The following is a 19,540-nucleotide window of genomic DNA, read 5'->3' as shown; positions in this document are numbered from 1 at the left end:
AAAAAAAAAAAAAGAAAAAAGAAAATTAGAAACGTGTTAAGAAAAGTCTCTGAATGTAGGTGTATGTGTTCCCTGAGAGGGAATCAACTGATAGAATTCATTTGATCATCCAGCGCAATTCAGTCATGACAAAGTCATTCCATTTTTCCTCCCTCATCACCTTCCAGTGAAGCTTAAGTCACATTTGAACTGTGAAAAGGCACATTTACAAGGATGCCTGTTGATGGCACATGTTTGAAGATGATGCTGACTGTGCCTGGTGAACATGGAATACAACCGCTTAAAACATCTTCATGCTGAACAATGCTGCTCTCCAGGGATGAGGCTGCTGAAGGACTCATGAGGTACCTCATGGCTTCCAAGTGTCTCACTCCAACTGGGCCACTGCTTTCACACTTGTCCTTATCAAAACCCACTATGTCATCTTCAAGCAGTACCAGTGATATGCAATGTCACTGAATGAGGAAAACTGGGGTTGCTTTCCCAATCCTAGTTCTCACAAGAGTTTGAGGAGTCTTCTCAAGGCAAAGAGAATTTACCTAAACAAGGTGTTGGACTCCATAAAGGCCAAAAGTCACCAGTATCCATGAGGCACACACATCAGTGCAGCACAGCACAGCTCTTGGTGCAGGGCAAAGAAGAATTTACTAAATAATATGATAAAGTAAGATGGCTTTGAGTTCTGAGAGTTGCTGGAATTCAACATCAGGGGCAAGGGCTGGGGAGAGGGGAAAAAAATGTAGAATATGAAGCAAAAGACTAGACTGCCACCTTCCAATTGTGACAGAGCAAAGTTTAATTGCTTTCTGGCTATTAGATAAAGAGTTAGTATCATGGCTGGGTTGTGGCTCATTGGTAGGTCACAATCCCTCTGGGTTCCATCCCTAGCATGGGAAGAACAATAACCAAGCTAATGTTAACAGACCTAAGTCATCCCCTCCATCTAGTTCCTGGCCCTTACATCAGAAGTAGCTAATAGTGATAACTGACTCTTGATTAACTAAAAAATCACCAGGCTTTAATTTAAATTAGAGACAGCTTAGATCTGAAGATTGTTAGTTTAAAATTTATTTTAAAATAAATAAATCCAGCTAGAAACCAGATTCGTAGATGACCCAATATAGAAGTTGGAGCCCTTACCTTTAAAATATGCCACATCTGTGTAACTGTTTCTGTCTCCAAAACTCCATCCCCTAACTTTCCATCCTAGCCCTGGGTGGTTCTTCCTCCTCTTCATCATCATCATCATCGTCGTCGTCGTCGTCATCGTCATCCCCCTCATCTTCCTGGTCCTTTTTTTCTTCCCCCTCTTCTTCCTCTTGTGCTAGGGACTGAAACCAGTAACTCACATGTGTTAAATATGTACTGTACCTCTGAGCTCTATCCCCACCCTACAGCACCGTCTAATTGGCCTCTTGAAGAGCCCCTTGCCCTCCCTATGTTTCTGTTAGTCTTCATTTCCTATTTGCTCCGATGTGTGGAAATATTAAACCAAGAAAAAATATATCTTTCTGGCTTTATAGATTCCCTGGATGCTGTAGACTTGACAGGGTAATGCAAAGAACAATGGGGTTTGAGGAAGGAAGCCACTTGTTCACATCTTCCTGCCCTTTTCCTCCAGATGAGATTGGAATTTTAGTCCAAGCTCCTGCTCCCTGGAAGCAGGAGCCTCTCCTCTCCAGCATCAATCCCCTTTGTTCACTCCCCATGGACTCCTAGAGCAGATGCCTTGGGCAAAGACTTAGTACCAGCCATGGTTCATCCAATGTACGATGCTGAGGGAGTGGCTGGATCTGTAAGCATTCTCGATAGCTAGATGACATCTGGCCATAGCGTCCATTCCCTCTTCATATCCAATGTGAAAATTCAATGTCCTCAAAAGTGCTGTGATGACTATTCCTATTGTCAGCTTAACTACATCTAGAATTAACTGAAACCCAAGTGACTTGACACAGCTGAGAGATTTTTTTTTCTTAACTAAATCATTTGAAATGAGAAGATATACCTTTAATCAGGGCCACACTTTCTGCAGGCAAGCCTATATAAAGGACATGGAAGAAGGAAGCTTGTTCTGTCCTTACCTGCTTACTCTCACACTCTCTAGCAAGTCCATTCCTTTTCTGGCATTAGAGCCTACCTCTTCAGGACCCTGGTTTATACTGAAGATCAGCAAAGATACCCAGCCTCATGGACTGAACAGCTACTGGATTCTTGGACTTTCAATTGGTAGATAGCCATTGTTGGACTGACTGGTTGGGTCACAGCTGTAAGCCACTTAATAAATTCCCTTTCTCTGGACAGAGTTGGCAATTTCTCTAGCCTCCACTCAACTGCTACTTAGCAACAGTTTGCTAACCAACTGCAAGGTGTTGGCAAACCTGGAGTGTAAGGACCATTCTGTCTCTGTGTCTCTCTGTTTTTCTCTCTCTCTCTAGATAGGGACAGACAGACAGACAGATTCAGAGAACCCTGGCAAATACAAGTACATTCCATCTATAATCTGCAGAGAATACTAGCTATAATTATAAAGCTTGACAGGCACGGTGCCTTTCTGTAAAGCAACAGAACACGCCCCTCCCCCATAGTTGTTCTTCATTTAAAACATTGCCAGGTTTTCATCTGCCCAAGTCATCTGTGCAGAAGGATCAGTAATGACCAACTCAAACTCAACATGAGCTCTCTGCAGCTGCTCTCTATGAAAGTCATTTTAAGCTATGACTAGTAACCTGACACTCCAGAGGCTAAGGCAAGATGACCTGAGTTGGAGTCTAGCCTGGGTTGCTTACTGAGATTCTATCTTAAAAAAAAAAAAAAAAAAAAAAAAACCCAAACACACACACACACACACACACACACACACAAAGAGCACTGCAAACAAGCAAGCAACAAAAATCATTTTAAGTGCTAATAAAAGTAAAACCCCTGTGAGAAAAATAAAGCATCAGACATTGAAGCCACAGGCTGGAGAGGATTGCTACTCTTGCAGAGGACCTGGGTTCAGTTCTTAGCACCATGTCAAGTGGCTCACAACCTCCTATAAATCCAGCTCCTGGGGATCCAATGACTCTGGCCTCACTAGAGTGCACAATACACTCATACCCACACACAGCTACACATAATTCAAAATAATAAAATTAAAAATAAAATGAAGCCACGTGTACTGGCTCACATCTGTAAACCCAGCGCTGAGGACTTAGAAAACTAAGCAGAGTGATTATGGCCTCAAGCCTGAGCTACATAGCAAGGCTTCATTTCAAAAAGAAACAACCAGAGAAGCAAAGAAACAAGAAATAAAATTAAAGACATTGATAAACACATCTTCCAGGCCTCCTACTAAGAGCAATATGTAGAATGAGTTTAGCATTATAGCGAGTGAAATAACAGATGATAATACTTGGAATTTTAAAATTAACACAGGAGTTAAGTCTATATTAATTAAATACTTTTTAATATGAAAGGGTGATTATTACAGAGGGTTGTTAATTAACAAATATACAAGTAGGCAGGAGCAGTGGACAGGGTCCTTTCAGCCTCCATCTGCACCCAGGAGCTGGGGCTGTTCCATAGCCCTCTGTGCACAGATCCTGTCTGGGTAGAGGAAGAAAGAGCTCTAATTCCCAAGCTTGGAGGTGAGATCACAATTATCTCTCTGGTGACAGTCTAAGCCAACATCAGCCAGGAGTACATAGGGCAAAAGAGCAGTAGAGCAGCTGGGATAAGGTCCTTCCTGCCTCAATCTGCACCCAGGAGCTGGGGCTGTTCTACAGCCCTCTGTCCTGCCAAGGGGGAGTTGGTCTCCCAGGAGTGCTGAAACAGGCTTACAGGACCACAGGAAGGACAAGCTGAATCTAGAGACAGCTAGACCAACTAACACCAGAGATAACCAGATAACCAGATGGCAAAAGGCAAGCACAACAACCTTACCAATAGGAACCAAGGCTACATGGCATCATCAAAACCCTGTTCTCCCACAACAGCAAGTCCTGGATACCCCAACACACAGAAAAGCAAGATTTGGATTTAAAATCACATCTCATGATTCTGATAGACAACTTTGAGAAGGACATAAATAACTCCCTTAAAGAAATACAGGAGAACACAGGTAAACAGGTAGAAGATCTTAAAGAGGAAACATAAAAATCCCTTCAAGAATTACAGTAAGACACAACCAAACAGTTCCAAACAGGTGAAGGAATTGAACAAAACCACCAGGATCAAAAATTTGAAGTAGAAACAATAAAGAAATCACAAATGGAGACAACTCTAGAGATAGAAAACTTAGGAAAGAGGTCAGGAGTTATAGATGTGAGCATCACCAACAGAATACAAGAGATATAAGAGAGAATCACAGGTGCAGAAGATACTATAGAAAACATTGACACAAGAGTCAAAGAAAATGCAAAATGCAGAAAGCTTCTAACCCAAAACATCCAGGAAATCCAAGAACACAATGAGAAGCCAAACCTAAGGATAATGGGGATAGAAGAGAGTGAAGATTCCCAACTTAAAGGGACAGTAAATATCTTCAACAAAATTATAGAAGAAAACTTCCCCAACCCAAAGAAAGAAATGCCAATGAACATACAAGAAGCCTACAGAACTCCAAATAGATTGGACCAAAAAAGAAATTCCTCCTTTTACATAATAATAAAAATACAAAATGCACAAAACAAAGAATATTAAAAGCAATAAGGGAAAAAGGCCAAGTAACATATAAAGGTAGACCTATCAGAATTACACCAGACTTCTCAATAGAAATTGTGAAAGCGTGAAGATGCTGGGCCGATGTCATACAGAGGCTAAGAGAACACAAATGCCATCCTACACTATTATACCCAGCAAAATTGTCAATTACCATAGTTGGAGAAAACAAGGTATTCCATGGCAAAAACAAATTTACATAATATCTTTCCACAAATCCAGCCCGTCAAAGGATAATAAATAGAAAACTCCAACACAAGGAGGTAAACTATACCCCAGAAATAGCAAGAAAATAATCTTCTTTTAACTAACCAAAAAGATGATAGTCACATAAACATAATTCCACCTCTAACAACAAAAATTACAGGAAGAAACAATCACTTTTCCTTAATATCTTTTAATATCAATAGACTCAATTCCCCAAGAAAAAGACATAGACTAACAGACTAGCTACATTAACAGGACCCAACATTTTTCTGCATACAGAAAACCCACCTCAGTGACAAAGACAGACACTGCCTCAGAGTAAAAAGCTGAAAAACAGTTTTCCAAGCAAATGATCCCAAGAAACAAGCTGGACTAGCCATTCTTTTTTTTTTTTTTTTAACAAATCTACTTTTATTTATTTATTCTCCATTAGTTTAAATCCGGGATGGGTACAGCATCACACGGATTCTGTGTCCAATGGCCTTTGCAGGAAGGTTGCTTCACAATTTGGCACGAACCATACCGATGTTTCCGTGGGCCCGAGTTACTTTTCCCCAGATCACTCTGGTTTTGTTTGGTTTGCCTCCAGGAGTCACTGTATTATTTTTTGCTTTATACACATAAGCACATCTCTTACCTAACTAGAACTCCGTTTCATCTCGGGCATAAACGCCTTCAATTTTAAGAAGAGCCGTGTGCTCTCTTTGGTTCCGGAGACCTCGCTTGTAGCCAGCAAAAATGGCCTTGCACCACAGCCTTCCAGACATACTTGCTGTTAGAAGTCCTGTTCCCAGCAGGCCTCCACAGGCACCAAGATGGCGGAAAGAGCTGGACTAGCCATTCTAATAGCAAATAAAATTGACTTTCAACTTTAAGTTATCAAAAAGATAATGAGTGACACTTCATACTAATCAAAGGTTAAAAATCTACCAAGGTGAACTCTCAATTCTGAACATCTATGCTCCAGATGCAAGGGCACCCACATTTGTAAAAGAAACTTTGCTAAATCTCAAAGCACACATTCTACCTCACACAATAATAATGGGAGACTTCAACACTCCACTCTCATCAATGAACAGATCATGGAAACAGAAACTAAACAGAGGCACAGTGAAGCTAACAGAAGTTACGAACCAAATGGATTTAACAGATATCTACAGAATATTTTATCCTAAAATAAATTAATATACCTTCTTCTCAGCACCTCATGGTACCTTCTCCAAAATTAGCCATATAATTCTTCACAAAACAGGCCTCAACTGATACAAGAAGACTGAAATAATCCCATGAATCCTATCAGATCATCATGGGGGTCTGTTCTTCAATAACAACAAAAATAATAGAAAACCTACATATACGTGAAAGCTGAACAACACTCTACTCAATGATACCTTGGTCAAGGAAGAAATAAAGAAAGAAATTAAAGACATTTTAGAATTTAATGAAAATGAAGCCACAACATACTTAAACTTATGGGACACAATAAAAGCCATGCTAAGAGGAAAACCCATAGTTCTGAGTGCCTCCAAAAAGAAACTGGAAGGAGCATACACTAGCAGCTTGATAGCACAGCTGAAAGCTCTAGAACAAAAAGAAGCAAATACACCAAGAGGAGTAGATGGCAGGAAATAATCAAACTCAGGGCAGAAATCAACCAAGTAGAAACAAAAAGAACTGTACAACGAGTCGACAAAACCAGGAGCTGATTCTTTGAGAAAATCAACAAGATAGATAAACCCTTAGCCAAACTAACCAGAGGGCACAGAGACAGTATCAAATCAACACAGTCAATAATGAAAGGGGAGACATAACAACGGAAACTGAAGAAATTAAAAAACAAAACAAAAACCATCAGATCGTACTACAAAAGCCTAAACTCAACAAAACTAGAAAATCTGAATGAAATGGACAATTTTCTAGACAGATATCAATTACCAAAGTTAAATCAGGATCAGATAAATTATCTAAACAGTTTCATAACCACTAAAGAAATAGAAGCAGTCATTAATAGTCTCCCAACCAAAAAAAGCCCAGGACCAGATGGGTTTAGTGCAGAGTTCTATCAGACCTTCAAAGGAGACCTAATACCAATACTCTTCAAATTATTCCACAAAATAGAAACAGAAGGTACTCTACCCAATTCATTCTATAAAGCAACAATTACTCTGATACCTAACCCACAGAAAGATCCAACAAAGAAGAGAACTTCAGACCAATTTCCCTTATGAATATTGATGCAAAAATACTCAATAAAATCTTTGAAAATTGAATCGAAGAACACATCAAAATGATCATCCATCATGATCAAGTAGGCTTCATCTCAGGGATGCAGCGATGATTCAATATACAGAAATCCATCAACATAATACACTATATAAACAAACACAAAGGAAAAAAACACATGATCATTTCATTAGATGCTGAGAAAGTATTTGACAAGATCCAACACGCCTTCATGATAAAAGTCTTAGAAAGATCAGGAATTCAAGGCTCATACCTAAACATAGTAAAAACAATATACAGCAAACCAGTAGCCAACATCAAACTAAATGGAGAGAAATTTGAAGCAATCCCACTAAAATCAGGGACTAGACAAGGCTGCCCACTCTCTCCCTGCCTGTTCAATACCATACTCAAAGTTCTAGCCAGAGCAATTAAACAACAAAAGGAGGTCAACGGGATACAAATTGGAAAGGAAGAAGTCAAAATATCACACTTGCAGATGATATGATAGTATACTTAGTGACCCAAAAAATTCCACCAGAGAACTCCTAAACCTGATGAACAACTTCAGCAAAATGGCTGGATATAAAATTAATTCAAACAAATCAGTGGCCTTCCTCTACTCAAAGGATAAACAGGCTGGTAAAGAAATTGAGGAAACAACGCCTTTCACAATAGTCACAAATAATATAAAATATCTTGGTGTGACTCTAACTAAACAAGTGAAATATCTCTATGACAAGAACTTCACTTCTTTGAAGAAACAAATTGAAGAAGATCTCAGAAGATGGAAAGGTCTCCCACGATGATATAGTGATAGGATTAATATAGTAAAAATGGTCATCCTGCCAAAAACAATCTACACATTCAATGCAATCCCCATCAAAATTCCAAGTCAATTCTTCATATAGTTAGAAGAGCAATTTGCAAATTCATCTGGAATAACAAAAAACCCAGGATAGAGAAAACTATTCTCAACAATAACAGAACTTCTTGGGGAATCACCATCCCTGACCTCAAGCTGTAAAGTAACAGGCAGGTAGATCAATGAAATAGAATTGAAGACCCAGAAATGAACATACACACTTATAGTCACTTGATCTTTGACAGAAGATGCTCCAACATGTAATAAGGACACATGCTCCACTATGTTCATAGCAGCCTTATTTATAATAGCCAGAAGCTGGAAAGAACCCAGATGTCCTTCAACAGAAGAATGGATCCAGAAAATGTGGTACATTTACACTATGGAGTAATACTCAGGTATTAAAACTGATGAATTCATGAAATTCTTAGACAAATGGATGGATCTGGAGTATATCATCGTGAATGAGGTAACCCAATCACAAAAGAACACACATGCTATGCACTCACTGATGAGTGGATATTAGCCCAGAAGCTCAGAATACCCAAGATACAATTCACAGACTACATAAAGCTCAAGAAGAAGGAAGACCACAGTGTGGATACTTCGGTCCTTCTTAGAAGGGGGATCAAAATACCCATGGGAGGAGATACAGAGACAGTTTGGAGAAGGAACTGAAGCAAAGGCCATCTAGTGACTGTCTCACCTGGGGATCCATTCCATATATACAGTCACCAAACCCAGACAGTATTGTGGTTGCCAACTAGTACTTGCTGACAGGAGCCTGATATAGCTGTCTCCTGAGAAGCTCTGCCAGTGCCTGACAAATACAGAAGTGGAGGTTCACAGCCATCCATTGGACTGAGCACAGGGTCCCCAATGGAGGAGCTAGAGAAAGGATAAAAGGAGCTAAAGGGGTTTGCAGCCCTATAGGAGGAACAACAATATGAACCAACCAGTAACCCCAGAACTCCCAGGGACTAAACCACGCAACAAAGAGTACACAAGGAGGAACTCAAGGCTTCAGCCGCATATGTAGCAGAGGATGGCCTTGTGGAATATCAATGAGAGGAGAGGCCCTTGGTCTTGTGAAGGCTCGATGCCCCAGTATAGGGGAATGTTAGGACAGGGAAGCTGGAGTGGGTGGGTTAGTGAGCAGGGGGAGGCGGAGGGGATATGGGGGGAGGTTCAGAGGGGAAATGAAAAAGGGGATAGTGAAAGGACCTTGATATAGCTGTCTCTTGTGAGGCTATGCCGGTGCCTGGCAAACACAGAAGTGGATGCTCACAGTCATCTATTGGATAGAACACAGGGCCCCCAATGGAGGATCTAGATAAAGTACCCTAGGAGCTAAAGAGGTCTGCAACCCTATAGGTGGAACAACAATATGAACTAACCAGTATTTCCAGAGCTTGTATCTCTAGCTGCATATGTAGCAGAAGATGGCCTAGTTGGCCATCATTGGAAAGAGAGGCCCCTTGGTCTTGCAAATTTTATATGCCCAGTACTGGGGAACACCAGGGCCAAGAACTGGGAGTGGGTGGGTAGGAGAGCAGGGGTGGGGAGGGTATGGAGGACTTTCAGGATAGCATTTGAAATGTAAATGAAGAAAATACCTAATAAAAAATTGGGAAAAAAATTTGAAATGTAAATAAAGAAAATATCTAATAAAAATATACAAGTGATAATAATTTTTAAAATGTCAATCTGCAGGCAGCTCAGTAAACCGGGGCATTCAAGAATCACAGATGGAAGTATATTAAATCACCAAATAAAATATTAAAGAGTAACTTATTTCTGCCTCCTAAGCCAGCTGTGCACAAATGACTAATTATAGAGGCCCTGGTTAGCTGGAGAAACAGTACACACCTATGGATACATATGAATAAACTTAATGTTACTACTAATGGGAGAAACCAATATCTCCCCACTACCTGCCACAATACTCTGAAAACAATACATCACCCATGTTGTTTCCCGGCCAAAAATATTTAACCTCAATCTAATCATGGGGTGAGGATCAAGCAAATCTAAATCCAGTACTATTCAGTGAAGGAAGTGACCATGGAGCGAGTGAAATATCAGTGCCCTGGGCTGTACTTGGAAAAGGTGAACTCTCCAAAGCTAACAGAGGGGAAAGACACAGCAAGCAAGGACATCAAGTATAGAAACAACAAAAAAAATTATGAAACCGAGACAAAGATGTGGCTGGGACAAGGAAATCTGCATGTTAAACAATAAAGCCATATTAATGTCCTATCTCCCGTGTGATATTGTATTTTGGTTATTTAGAAAATTTGACTTTCACAACATGGCATGGAGGCCCATATCTATAATTCCAACTCTTCGGAGGTTGAGTCAAGAGAATGGAAAGTTCAAATCCAGCTTGGTCACCACAATGAGTTCTCCTCTCAAGAAAACAACAAACCTCAGACTAACACTTAGAACACCTGTCAAGCTATCTATCGGTTGATTGATCGATGGATGGATGGATGGATGGATGGATGGATGGATGGATGGATGGATGAATAGATAGGTTCAGAGAACCCTGGCAAGTACAAATACATTCCATCTATAATCTAAAAAGATTTCACCTTTTACCAGTTTAGTGCAGGGAAACACACACACACACACAAGATTGTATGGTGTTAGTTCCTAGATTTAAAACGATTGATCACAGTAAATTTAGAGAATAAACACATATGATTAATAAAAGAATTCTATTTTAAATTTATTAACAAGGTAAGAGGCTTTTTCCTACATCTGTTCCTTCGAGCTCCCTCAGCTCCCAGAGTCCATAGTTTATTCTGAAGCACCATGAGAAGAGACATAAGCTTTTTGCTGCCTCCTGTTCTCCTACCCCTTTCCTCCCTATTATTTGGTGTCAGAAGGTGCTGTGGCCTTAGGCTGAGTTCTCCTAGAAACAGAGCAGCCCTCACAGGGATTTGCCCCAAGACGCTTTTTAATGAGCTCTGCCTACTTCTTTCTTTCTTCCCTTTCTGGAGACCATAGCTGGGGTTGGTAATGGCATGTAAATGAGTTCTGAGCACTGACTAATTAGAGAGGGCCCCTGGAGAGGAGCCAGCTGTTGGTTGTAAAAGGAAATAAAATAACAGGTCACAGCAATAAGTCAAATCTTTTCGAAGCTGATTTCTAGGCATTTTTCCTTGCAGGGAATACTAAGCAAACAGAGGAGGCAGTGAAGACCCTCAGATAAAGGGAGAGGACAAAGACCAGTCACTGTTCTGGAATCTTCCCCTGGAATTCCTTTCTAAAGCAAATCTGAACCCGTGTGCATGTGCGCGCATGCACACATACACACACACATTTTGAGTGCTATCTCCATTTGTATTTTTACTCTAAATTCATAATTTGACATTCATTAAAAGTAAAAATAAAGTTGGTTTTCTTATTTTCCAGGGAAGTGTACACTCCCTCTGTTCCGTTCTCTCCAGTACTTTCTTTCTGTCTTTCTCCGGTCTCAGTTTCTCTACTAATCAAATCAATTAGGCATTTACTATATTTGGCTTTGACCCAATTCTCTTGAAAATCTCTTCCATTGCCAAGATGTTAGACGTGAAGAAACTAAAGCTACATGAGATAAAGAAAGGGGATCACTGGCCAAAGGATCTATGGTCAAAGGACTCATCCATCTAAGGAGACCTTCTTTACCTTTCCCATGCCAAGGACACCACACTGGGACCGTTCTCACAGTTCTAAACCAGTGATGGCATCTTGGGAGCTCTTAACAATGGCTGTCACTGTATGAAGTTTTTGCTTTTATTAATTTTTTTCTTCATTTTGAAGACAGGAGTCTTACTCTATATAGCACAGGCTGACTTCAATCTCCCAATTCTCCTGCCTCAGCCTTGTGAGTACTGTGATTTTAGCATGTACCATCATGCCCAGCTTATTTCGAAAATTTAAAACATCTTTATTTATTTATAGGGCAGATACAACCCTTCACTAAAAATTTGCTTTTAATGTGTCTATAGCTGAAAAGAGTCATGTATCTTTCTTCACTGGGTGAATTACCATGATGTAAGTTCCAGAACATACAAGATCATAGATACAAACAGTTTCAAAAATGTGGAGAATCTTGAGTGGTTACAATTGCATATGTGCACCGATGGGCATAAACTATTCTGTGCACATCAACATGCTAAACAAAATGTGTATGTGTGTGTGTGTGTGCATGTGTGTGTTTGATTTCTGGTAATCAAATGACTTTCTGTGAATTTTAACTCAGTTTTGAATCTTCACCCATGTTCAAGTCTTCCAGCCTGAAAGACACACTCTTCCTCCTCCTCCTCCTTCTTCTCTTCCTCCTCCTCCTCCTCCTTCTTCCTCAGTGGATTCCAGGTTCTTCTTTAGATCCTACATTGTAATCATTTAATTAATTACTTAAACAATTAGTTTACTTGGGTCCTTTACAAGGTCTCCAGAAGTTGACTGAAAGGCAGCTTCTAATGGTTGTATCTATAGGATAAGAATGAATGCTAGGTTGGGTCTGTACAGTTCTGTGGTAGAGTCCTTGCCTGCCATGTGGAAGACGTGGGTTCAATTCCCAGCACTTATAAAAAACAAAGGACAGATCAGTGCCAAATCTGGGTTCTTGTTACTTCTTGCTTCCTGCTTTATAGCTTTCAAATCTCCCATGATTGGTTGATTGATTGATTGATTGATTTCTGTTTCCAGTGTTTTCCTGTCCTTCTAAGTCATTTGTATTTGTTTAATTTTTCTCTACATTTCTCTGTCTCTATCTCCTCTCTCTCTCTCTCTCTCTCTCTCTCTCTCTCTCTCTCTCTCTCTCTCTCTCTCTTTCTGTGTGTGTGTGTGTGTGTGTATGTCTGTTTGTTTTTATTTTATTTTGCTTTGAGACAAGGTCTTGCTATATACTGAAGAATGGTCTTTAACTAGTGACCTGTCTGCCTCTGCCTCAGCCTCTGCCTTTGGCTTTCAGGGACTATGTGTGTGCCACCACATCCTGCTGGCTGATTTCTTGAAACTGGGATCTTTAAACAAGTCTAGTCTCTTTGCTTAGTACTTCAAGTGGAACTGCTTGGTAAGCTACTGTTCTGTGGAAATACTCCATTCAAAACTCACAGCTAAGAAATCTGCTGTAATTCTGGATCTAACAGAAATTCTCCTTGGATGAGGCATAGTATAAAGTCAAATCATGTACCCAGAATTAAAATGTGACCTGTGAGCATAGGTTGAAGACAGCATGGCTGACTATCTAGACAACAAGCAAACTGTAGAATCTAAACCCACAATAAAGAAATAAATGTGTAGTATTTAAAACCTCACAGTCCATTTATTCTGTCAGAGTCTCCAATCTAGGTAGGTCTAGAATGTCTCCACAGTAGAAAATTCAGGATCACATTTCAATATGAAAATTCTCATTTTGAAAGCATAAGCAACATGAAGCTCAGTAGAAATGTTATTCAAAACACAAGCTAAGTCATGTGGATTGGTGTCTGTAGCCCTACAAGATTTGCACTTATATAGGGCATTTGAGGGTAGGAAATTATTCCTTTTGGAGCTGGTGAGATGGCTCAGCAGGTATAGGCACTTGCTTGCACAGCCTGAAGACCTGACTTCAATCCCTAGAACCAACATGGTGGAAGGGAGAGCTGATCCCTGCAAGTTCTCCTTTAATCTCCCCCTTAACACATACACGTACACACACATTCATGCGCATGCACACACCTTACAAATAAACAAATGTTATTGAAGCAAGGAAATGATTTCTCGTGATAAATGATGGTCTTTCAATGTTTCATTTTTTCTTTTCCTTTGTTAGTATATATTAACTCTACAGAATGTTAGGTTTTATTATGACATTTCTTGCATATAATGACCTTGGCTCTGGCTCACCTCCTGTGAGTCTCTGTGTCTATCCCATTAGTACCTGTCCTCCTCCCCCTTGTCTTCCTCCTCCACATTCTTCTTTCTCCTCTTTCACTACTCTTTAAAGGCTTGCATGTGCCATCTTTGGGACATATGAAGGAGCTACTTTGAGGTATGAAATAGGAGTGGCCATCTGAGTCACACTCTTTCCTTATTCTTTAGAGCTGTGACCTGTCATTCTTAAAAGGACTTTGTTGGCTCAAGCTCCACAACACAGTCCACTGCAGGGACAGTACTGGGACAGTCGAACATGTGAGGGTCCATCTTTACTTGTTGGAATTTAACACACTTATACTTGCACTGGAGATGATATCATGAACCATTAAATGTTTTTCAAATGTAATTTATCTGGAGTTGTGTTAGAGTTGATGTTTTCAAAGAATTAAACTTTACCAGCAACATTTCAGTCACAAGTGATTGTATCTTCAGGTCTGGATTGGTACCAATTGTCTTTTTCGTTTTCTTTCCCTAGATGGAAGATTCTAATGTAACCCCCTTTTTAGATGCTAAATTATAGGTTCAATATCTTCTTGACAGCAATGAAATCTTGCCATGAAGTTAACACACTAGTTCTTGGTGAGAATTCATACCAAACTGCCTTTGGGAAAACCATGGAACACAGTGGTCTGTTGTCTTAGGGTTTTCATTGCTGTGAAGAGAACCCATGACCAAGACAACTCTTATAAGGAAATCATTTAATTGGGCATGGTTTACAGTTTCAAAGGTTTAGTCCACTATCATCATGGTGAGAAACATGAGACCCTTCAGGCAGACATTGTGCTGGAGAAACCAAGACTTCTACATCTTGATGAAAGCATCCAGGAGACTCTGTTCCAAAGCCTGCCTACTCAGTGACACACTTCTTCCAACAAGGCCACACCTATTCCAATGAGGCCACACCTCCTAATAGTGCCACTTCCCATGGGTCAAGCATATTCAAACCACCATGTCTACTGTTTTGTGAATTTTCTGTATTTATTTTCTCTCCATTGACCATGACAAATAAGCTATGTATTATTAAAAGTATAGACTTGGCAATTTCTCCTGACTTCACAATTGTGACCAACATTGATATTGAGAAGGCAGAAGGCTTTCAACGTGGAGAGTTTGTGGAAAATGCAGCAGACCACCTTAGAAACCTGTGCTTTCTTGTAAAATGTGGTGGGCCACTCACCATACATACCCATTATTCTTGCACTGTAAAGAGTGGTGTATATGATATCATATCATCTTGCTCTTGAAAAAATGAAAAATTACTTTGGAATTATTTACTATTTATGCAAACATATAGCTTACTTTGATCCAGTCCACCCCACTCAATTCATTTTCCTTCCTCTCCAAATTCTCCCCTTACCCCCTTTTCTCCCTCAACTTCAGTTTTCCTCTTCCTCACTACTTCATCTCCCCTCTTTCTCCCTTTCAACTTCATTTCACTTCTCTCTTCACCTCTCAAATTTGGTACCTACTAAATTTGTTTAGTGTTTCCTGTGTGCAAAAAGGTTTAGGACCATTTATGGATCATGGGTAATAGTGTCTCAGAGCCTGCATCCCTGAAGAAAAGTGACTATCAGCCATCAACTGTCAATAGCACTCAACTTGGGAAGATTTCAGAGCCCTCCTTCATCTATGCTGGAATTCTGACTGGCTTAATCCTGTACAGGTCTTGTAAATACAGTTCCCAGCCTCTGTGAGTTCATGTATGGAATTGTCATACCCAGCAATGTTGTTTCACTACAGGTGTAATACCTCCTCTGGTTCTTACAATCTTCCTGTCCCCCTCTTTTGTGGGAAATAGAAACAACCTGGATATCAAAAATAAATATAGCAAAATAAAATAAAAATTTAGACAGAAGCTCAATCTGCACCTTGAACTCAGAGATACACCTGATTCTGCTTCCCAATTCAGAGATCAATGGTATGAAAATACTTAATGTTGCCCAAATAAAAGATTCTGCTAAGATTTCTTTATTTTATTCCTTGTGTTCACAAATGATGGGAATGCTGAATTTGAATTAGAGATTAAGGAAAATAAAAATTTCAAAATCCAAGTTTATGAATCATCCATGAATTCTATATAGATTCAATGAAAAGAACACTAGGATTTCCATATAAGATGAGGGATTCTGACTGATTTATATGCTCAGCAGAGACCACATGGCACCCTAGAAAGAATGGCTTGGCGTAAATCGATATACAATTGTACCATCATTCTATGACCTTCAATTGTGTTTTCAGACTGATGGGGTGGGGGGATTCTTTACTGCTTGTTGTATGGTTTTCAAATATGTGAATTGTTTGTCAAAGGCCTGAAACTGCTGATGATCTTGAATCATTTATTCTCACTCTGTCTAGCTTCTATCAGATAATTGGACTTCACATGTGGATGGAATTAAAATATCTACTTTCAGCCAGTGTTTACTGCCTCTGTGTGTTTTAGAATAGACAGCTTTTAACTCTCTCTCACCTTGACTTCTCAAACACTCATTTACTGAACCTGGCTTGGCTCCCTTCATGAAAGGTCCCCCTGAACCTTCTCATTGGCTTCACATGCTACCAACCAGAAACATAGGGATTCCTTTTACATCAGATTTTAGGGTGGTCTTCTTTTCAACTTTTCTACTTTTATAACCATGTTAAATTCCATCTTATCCTCTTCTTCAAGTTACATATTATCTTTAACTGGCCCAATCCCTGTCTATCCAATTGTTCAGATTTTAATGAAAGATGGTTTACAGATTCTTTGAGAACCTTGTGCACAGTGTTTCAGGTACAGAGGATGTAAAACTGGACCAAAGAAACATGTTCTTTATTTCATACATACATAGAAACATGGACACATAGTCACACACAGAGAGAAACTCAGACACACACACAACACACACAGACAAAGATGCATACACAGACACAGATGCATACAGAGAGAGAGAGAGAGAGAGAGAGACATACACACAAACCAAGATGCATCTATATAACAGACACACACATAAAACAGCACTCACAACAATGCATTATACAACACAGCACACATACACAGATGCACACATATACACACATAGATATACAGACACAGATGCATACATACACACACAGAGATACAGATGTGCATACATAACATACATAACATACAAGCACAGATGTATATCACACATACAGCACATACAAACACACAGATACTCAACAATGAACTACAACACACACAGAGATACATACACCCAGGGATGCACCCATATAACATACAGACACAGATGTGCACAAGCACATACACATAGACACACAGACAGAGATATAGACACACACACGCATACACACACACACACACACACACACACACCACCATACCACACAATCTAGGAAAACAATCTTGGACATGGAAATTTTCAGAGTGATGTATAGGATGGCAGGGGAAGAAAATGTTACCTTGTGCACTAATAATAAGGAAATGTCACCTCTGCCATGGTCATAGAGAAATGATGTTTAAATTAGAAATTAGAAAGTATGAGAGATCCGTGCATGGCTGGTATAGAAATTGGGACATGAGGGTGCACTTGCTTCTTCAGAGTCCAGAGAGAAGGGCAGCAAAGGAAAAGGAAGGTGCTACTGTAGTTCAAACCTCAGACAAGGCATTTGAAACCTCGTAGAGCTGCAGAGGCAGGCAGAATGGAAATATATGCCATCCTCATTGTGGGGGTGGAAGCAGCCTAAGGCCAGTGGAAACCATCAGAAGCAAGTTCAAACTGGGCAAAGCCCTTGAATTCACTCTTTCAAATGATTAGTCCAACCATGGGGAAAAAAAATGGTTTGAGAAAGAGCACAAGGCCCTGTCAGGAAACCATTGGTGGTGACTCTAGAGCCAGCTCAGAGTCAGCATGTGGTTCCTGCAGGAACATCAGAGTCCACGTGATCTGTCTGGTTCTCATTTACATGTTCCTGTACTTCTAAAATGCCTGCTGCATGCTTTTCATTCCTATGTACTTAATTCAAACCTCCTGTTTTTCTTGCCAGAAGTATTTCAACCTCCTCCACCCTATTCTAGTCAACAGCTAATCCCCCATGTCTCCCTTCAGGTCACATGCAGGTTTGCTGCCAGTGTTAGCCCTTAGAAACCCATCCACTTGCTGCCAAATGCATTGAAACCATGTCCGAGCTCCTCCTCTCTGTCCGCAGTCTCCATTGGATTGGCTCTTTGGAAGTTTCTGGTCTCCTCCACCTCATGAGTTGCTACCACACTCTCTTACCTTACTTGCTTCTTGGCTCATCAACTCACAAATGTCCAGATGTACTAATCCTTTCCCTCAACCCTAAGCAACTTTGTCTTCTGGCTTACTCATCAAAGCTCCCGTGTCTCAGATTCATGTCAGATCCAGTCTCCTCCAATTCCAGGTGCCCTGCCTAGAATTACCATTTTCCTCTCTGCTCATGTTCCAATCAATCACTTCTTACCTACCCACATCTTATCTCTTACTGTGGTATGCTTCCTACTCAAATCAGTGTGTCTGGGACAAGCTCTCTATCTGTTGTAAGTTCCTGAGGGGCAAGGAGGACATTAACAGTCACTTTTGTGTTACATTTTGTGACTTGATTGTTCTTTCCTACTGGGGAATCAACTAACATTAGTGAGCTCATGGGTAGACATAGATTGATAGATAGCTCTCGCTCTCCAACATGGAGAATGTCTTGGGCCATGAACCCAAATCACAGTCTAGCTCTGACATTCCAGATTCATCCCTCATGAATTTGTTGTTTGCAATATTTTTTTTTTATTTCTGATTCAGGCTAAATGGAGTTTCAAAAGGATTACCAGTTAATAATCTTATTAAGAAATGCTAAATTGTGTGGTGGAAGCTAAAACTCATTTGATAATCATCTACTGAATTCTGATTGTAAAGATGTGTGTGCATGTATGTGTGCATGTGTGTCTGTGTGTGCATGTGCGCATGCGCTAAGAATCAAACCTATGACCTCATGCATGATGAGTATATGATCTACCACTGAGCTCCATTTCAGTCCTGAACTATGTACCTGTCTCTGGGCATTCAACTGTGAATAAATCGGAACATTGTGATGAAAGCATTTAACACAAAATTTCATTCTCCATTTACTGAAGAATGTACATTTAGTAAACTGGAAAAAAAATTTCATCCTTTTATTAAGAATCTATGTGTCTACAATAACAATTGATGAAAAATGGGGGGGGCATGAATTTAAAGAAGAATGGAGAGAGATATAGGGGAGGGATTAAAGGAAGAAAAGGGGAGGGGGAAATATAGTAGTTAAAATGCAATCTCAAAAATGAACAACAAAAAATCTATGTGTCACTTAAATCAGTAGTGGGAAACAATCTGAAGTAGCCAAAGAGAGGTGTCTGTGGTAGACTTGTTCCCATTATACTAAAAATATACAAGCAGAAAGAACTCTAGGATGCTGTTGATTTATCTAAGTTATGATTATTACTATCATTTTACATATTCTATTTGGTGGCAGGCTCTACACTTGCTTTGTACACCAGGCTGGCCTCAAACTCACAGGATCTACTTGTCTCTGCCTCTGCCTCTGCCTCTGCCTCTGCCTCTGCCTCTGCCTCTGCCTCTGCCTCTGCCTCTGCCTCTGCCTCTGCCTCTGCCTCTGCCTCTG

The 19,540-nt window shown here is 40.1% G+C and overlaps 1 protein-coding gene and 1 pseudogene across 6 annotated transcripts in view; one reads left to right on the top strand and one right to left on the bottom strand.

Moving 5' to 3' along the window:
* Positions 1-19,540, top strand: part of Pld5 (phospholipase D family member 5) — a 323,819-nt gene that overhangs the window by 173,000 nt on the left and 131,279 nt on the right. The window lies entirely within an intron of this gene.
* LOC110291702 lies at positions 5,308-5,712 on the bottom strand (annotated as a pseudogene).

Source organism: Mus caroli, chromosome 1, assembly GCF_900094665.2.
Source record: "Mus caroli chromosome 1, CAROLI_EIJ_v1.1, whole genome shotgun sequence".
In the NCBI taxonomy this organism is placed as follows: Eukaryota; Metazoa; Chordata; class Mammalia; order Rodentia; family Muridae; genus Mus; species Mus caroli.
The sequence above is the reverse complement of the archived record's forward strand: the minus strand, read 5'-3'. Positions and strand labels throughout refer to the sequence as shown.